Source organism: Cryptomeria japonica, chromosome 8 (genome assembly GCF_030272615.1).
Source record: "Cryptomeria japonica chromosome 8, Sugi_1.0, whole genome shotgun sequence".
NCBI classification, from domain to species: Eukaryota; Viridiplantae; Streptophyta; class Pinopsida; order Cupressales; family Cupressaceae; genus Cryptomeria; species Cryptomeria japonica.
In genome coordinates this window covers 590,091,089-590,097,354 of record NC_081412.1, presented here as the reverse complement: position 1 = coordinate 590,097,354, position 6,266 = coordinate 590,091,089, and positions in this window count along the sequence as shown.

Sequence of the window (6,266 nt, the reverse complement as noted above, 5' to 3'; positions counted from 1 at the left end):
TTTTGTACAGTTGAAGGTTTGAAAGCTTGATTTGATTTGGCTCGATTTTGGTTTGATTGCGCTTCTCCAAATTCATTTTCCATAACCTTAATTTTTCTAGGTCGAAGATATTATCTCTCTGTAATTTTCTTTTCAAGAAAAGATTGTCTACACAATGTTTTCCATGAAAGATTGTATTTGAGGTGTTTTGGGTAGATTAATATTTAATTGAAAAGATATAGTTTTATGGATTGTATATATATATATATATATAGCTGGGGAAAAATATATTTCTTTGTATTTGATTGTGATTGTCGTGAATGGTCGGCACTGCATTTGTATTTGTCTGTGAATGCTTAGCTCTCTGTATGTTTTCCCTTGTATGGAAATTAGAGGCTTGGTTTATGTTTGGGTCTCGTTTTTGTATTTGTAAGGGAGCCAGAAATTGTTTTTTATTCCTGTGAGTTATTCATATCCGGACTCTTTCAGAAGTTTGTTCTCAGAGCTTTGTTTTGTGTTTTAATTGATCTCTTTGAGCTCGGACTTCATTCCTTGGTTTTTAATTGTTGATGCGATTCTTTTGAGTGTATTTTTGGCACTTGTTTTGATCTCTGCGATTTTATTTTATTTGTCATAACTTTATTTTCCATCTTTTTGAGTTTTTAACAAATGCACGAAAACACAAATGCGCTAATGTTTTTATCATATGCGCGATTCTTTTTAACAAATGCACTATTATTTTTGTCAAATGCACGATTTCATTTTCATATGTGCTAAAATCATTTGTAAATGCGTTGTTCTTTTTATCAAATGCGCTATTATATTCTGCATATGCACAAAACTGCCCAATTAGGGTGATTTTGTCAGTTTTGGTCCTTTGGATTGGATTTTTTTTCAATTTTGTGACTATACCATAAGCTTTTATGGATGTTTCTGAGATTTTCAGCACTGTTGGTATTCTAATTTGGTTATTTATATGCATTTTGTGCTCCAGCAAGTATTTTGTGCTTGTCTGTTGAGGTTTTCAAAGTTGCTCCAGCAAGATGTATGCATTCCTTGTTGTTGAGGATGAGTATATGCAGCTCCGACGAGAGGTTATATTGTGCCTCGTTGTTGAGGACTATGTGATACCATTTGATTCATATTATTGTCCTATTTATGTGTTTATATCACTTTTGAGGCTCTTTTTATTATTACATTATGATGCATTGAGCTTTTGGCATGATCTTGTTATATGGCCTTGATGTATGTGCACAAGTGTCCTTTATGAATCAGTTTTGTATCAAATTTGTAATGGCTTTTAGATGCTTTGCATGTTGAGCTTCATGTTGCTTTTGAGATGTTCATTTGTTCATGAGTTTTCCTAAGGTCTAGGAGCATGCTAGGGGAAGTGAGCTTCCAAGCGAGTGATTGGAGTCATGAGGATTAGACACCCAAGATATTTGGGGGTCTAGACTACCAGGATACCTTGTGGGAGCTTTATTTGTAATCAAGTGATAACATAATTAAATATATGTGGATTGGGTAGTAATATATTTTCACATTAAAAAGAATAAGAATTGGTTTTGTGGCCTCAACTCCTATCCCTGGTATGATTATATGGATCCGAGAATGGTTGGGAAGACCTTGGTGACCGAGGTAAGCTAAACTTCCTAGATATCCTCATAGGTTGAGACAGCTCCGCATGAGTATCATGGATGCTGGGAATAGGTTCCCATGATGACTTCATGTGATGACAGTCCTATCCCTACATCTAGGTCCTAGTACCTTGAGTCTTGATTTTGCGAGTTGCCTTTGGAGGTCTTATATTTTGTTGAGCTTGTTTTAGTCGTGTGATGTGTGGAGTGTTATCCTTTGGTTATTCTGTGTCAGCCTAGATCTAGAGTGTGTGTGGGATCTTGTGTCATCTCCTAGCATGGGGGGTTGTTCCTTATGGTTCCACATGGTCGGGTGGTTTGATGCCTTCTTCCATTGGGATGTTCCTCGTTGGATGCTCTTATGCATGGATGTAGATTCATATCTACTCTTGGAGTATATTCTATGTATTGAAAATTGAGATTATGTATCTTGTATCATGAGGAAGGAGTAATTTTAAAGAAGGAATAAGTACTTGTAATTTGTAATCACATGATTGGGACCATGATGTATTGTAATAGAATGTAAAGCGGAAAAATCAAACCCTAGATGTTCCCCCACTCCATGGAGAGAGAAAGGAGGTCACTAGGGTTGACGGTTTTCACTTAGGAGAGACTTTACATTCAAAAGAGGGGTTGAAACCCACAAGATCCAATCCCACACAATGCAAGACTGGATTCTAAATGAGTTTCAAGGGTTGAGACATCAAGGATACCCTCTTTTGTAAAGAATGTAGATAGAAGGATTGAACTAGGAGTACATGTGAAGTAGGAAAGATTCGTTTATAAACGGAGATAGGGACACAGGATGAAGCTACGGACCTGAAATTAGCAGTAAAATGTCGAGACGATGTTGTCCTGCAAATTTGAGCGAAAGTTGACGGGACGATGGCGCCCGGAGTGCACACGGTCCTCCGAAAAATCCGCGAAACGAAGGGGGATCTGTTCGTCTCTGCACAAGGATTCCAGATCTTCAATTACAGCCGCGTACCTGCAACCTACACACAGAAAAGAGAGGATGATTGGGGGGGTTAGGGATTAGGGGTTTGCCTTTAGGTCAAACCCCGGTTTTGGAATTAACCAAGAAATGAGAATGTTGTAAATGTAAATGTTTGTAATGTAAACAAGTACTGATACCTTGTTGTAAGAATGTTTGTATTCTTACATGCGAAGGTGTAATGATGTTGTATGTTGTATGTTGTAGGTGATCTCCTCTTCAATGGTTGAATCCTTGTCTTGAATGCAACACCTAGCCTTGAATGGAGACTTAGAATACTCAATTGCTTGAAGGAATGCTTGAATGTTTGAATGTTTGAATATCGCTTCCGCCTCTTGCACACATATGTTTTTCTACCCTTTTTTTGGGAGAGGAAATGTAGTTTATATACTTGTCAATTAGGGTTAGGAGACTGATTTTTCCGACCTTAGGCCGACCTAGGCACATTATTTTCCGAATTGCAAACTTAAAGACCCGATGCCCAACAAGAGACCGGGCCCAAAATAGGGTCAGGGACCAGGGCGCTGGGCGCCATGGTCTTGAGGGACCAAGGTGCTAGGAGCCATGGTCTTGAAGGACCAGGGCGTTGGGCGCCATGGTCCCACCTCCCGGGACACCAGGGTGCAAGGAAGGATCAAGCCAAGGTGCAGAAATATGCAGTTTTTGATGTCGTAAACAGGTTTCGAGGTCTCCATTCAGGTTCAATGTTGCGTCGCCATCGTGAAGACCCAAATGCAGTCGAAATTGCAAGTGTCGCAATTTTAGGATGCTACATTTAGCCCCCACTTTAGTGGGAGTATAAGCGTACGCCCATACTTCCGGTAAAGTACAAGGAAACAACATTGAAAGACTTTCACCACGTCAAGGAGGCAAGATACACCAAGCCCCCAGTGGACTAAGGATCTTACGACTTCGATTGATAAAGTAAAAGGGAAGATCACGAGGGAGAACCATGACTGTCAGTAGTAAGGTTCCCTCACTATGAGTCATGCAAGAAAAATACCAAAAATTTTCAAGGCAAAGCTAAGTTCACCAAGAAATTTTCAAGTATCTTGAAGAGATATGAACGGGGTGTATGCCCCCCTACGTTAAAGCGATCGCACATGCCTCATCGGGGGTGATTGCTTTAAGGTAGCGATACATATAGGAAATGAGAAGGGAAAGGAGCACGTTATCACAAGGATTTAGCCCCCAAGTGTGAGATAAACCCAAGGATAATAGACACAAAACACAAAGCACGAGGTGACTTCGCTTTCCTCGGGGTCAGTATGTTGTATGATAATTCATGTATATCATATGTATGTATGCATAATTGTTCTTCATTCCCCAATCAAGGAAGGTCACCTAGAAGAAGGGAACACATGTGTCTTTTGAGTCAACATGAGAGAGACCAAAAGAGATCTCAATGCTTTGCATCATCCTCAAGTAGACAACACTAAGGACAACAAATAGAAGAATGAGAATAACACATAGAAGAAGTAGCAAAATAGATCAAGAGAGGAGGAGAGAGTCTGCTATGCTAATGAAACTAGTCTAGCACGTCATCCACCCCCCGATCTTGCTGATCAATATTTTGGGAAGGCAGGAAACACGCTAGAGGAGGAACATCCAACACAGCAGATGGAGCTATCACAAGATCCAAACAAGGGCTATGTTCATGTTCCAAGCCACGTTGTTCTTGTCTAGGAGCTAGGATAAGTGCTTTAGAAAATTCGTTAGAGAAATGGTTATCAACATCAACATATTCATATTCACTATCAGAAGAAAGAGGAGTAACATTTTCATCATGAATAACATTTTCATCTATATCATCATCAAGATTTATAAAAATAGGATCTTTAACTCGCACAGGATCAAGACCATCATGCATCTTATGTTTAGGAGATTTTGGCTCAATTTTCGGCTGAGGAGAAAATGGAATAATACTAGCTGAAGGTATTTTTGGGGATTGCAAAGTTTGAGAAGCAGCTGCCTGAGCTCTAAGACGATGCTTTCGTCGGCGTTCACATGCAGAACGATTTCGTCTAGTCTTAGCAGGAAGTTGAGAAGATTGAGGAGGAGGAATGTTCTCATCCTTATCACTTGGGTGTTTAGGTTGTGGTCTCTTAGGTTGAATAATAGGAGAAGAGGAAGGTCTCTTCTCTCTATAAGAGGAAGGAGGAGGAACTGCTCCATATAAAGGAGGAATATCTGGTTTAGGAAGGAGACCAAGTCCATCATGACGAGGAGGTATAGGTCTACCTTTAGAAAGTTTATTAGATATAGACATAGTCACATTCATAGGGATGGGTTGGGAATCTTCTTGAGGAAAGACATTAGTTTTATCTTTCAAAGGAAGAACTTCCTTCTCAAGAACGATAGGAATATCAAGTTTGGGTGTTCTAGGTTCACTTAGAGATAGGATCATATCTTTTTTCCACTTTTGATAAGATTTGAACAGATGATCACTTCGCGGTGGAAGAGATTGAAATTGTTTAGGCCAAAAATAATCAATAGGAACGCTAGAAGTTCTTTCAGCTGGTTTAAAGAGACTATGATTGATAGTAACAACTTCACCATTATGGGGAAATTTCAAACACTTGTGAATAGGAGAAGCAATAGCTTTCATGGAAGATAGCCAAGGATAGCCTAGCTTCACACGAAATTGTTCGGACGATGGAATAATAGCAAAGTTCACATCAAGGGATTTGTTATGGACCTCAATAGGTAATGTAATAGAACCAACTGTAGGAGAAGAAAATGCATCAAATAGTTTCACAACCACATTTGTTTTGTCATAGATCACTTGATTCAGTTGCAAAGTAAAAAGAAATTCTTCAGTAATGACATTAACCATACAAGAAGGATCAATAAGCACTCCACGGCAAGGTGTATTCTTGACTTTTGCAACTATATATAAAGGACCATCAGGTACCCTGATAGTTTCACTGGAATCAAATGTGATGGAAGGTTCTTTAGGGATTTTCTGTTGTTCCACAAAGTTAATCACATTCGGAGTCATAGACACAAGACTATCAGGTGAGAAAGAGGAATCATTAGTCTCAATCACATTAGAGGTATGAGAAGGTAATGGATCAGTAAAAATCTTAAGATTTTGGTTAGGAGGAGCTACAGATGTGTTGCCTTTATCATTCACACCTGAAACAAAGATAGTATTATTATCAATCAAATCTTGAATTTTACCCTTTAAAGCAAAACATTTTTCAGTATCATGCCCAGGTTGACGATGAAATTGACAAAAAGATTTGTTATCAAAATAGGGTGAATTAATCTTTGTAGAATCTATTTGCCTTATAGGAGGGAGGGTAAGCACATTTTGTTCCAATAACTTATTCATAATACTATGCAATGATTCATTCAAAGGAGTAAACTTTCTTTCTTTCTTGAAAAACTTAGAAATAGGAGGCACACCTGATGTTGCATTCACATTGTTGTTGATGATGTTTTCATTGAACTTAATGGACTCTCTGTTCGGTTTAAACTTCCCAAATGGTTGTTGACTACTATCACCCTTATCACTCAGAGCCATAGGATTTGCTTGTTCCATTTGACTCACAGTCAGTTGATAATTGTGAAGAGTTGCGCACAACTGTTGGAAAGAAGTAAACTCAGAAAACAGAAGTTTTTCTCTAATATCTTTTTGTAAATTAGAAATA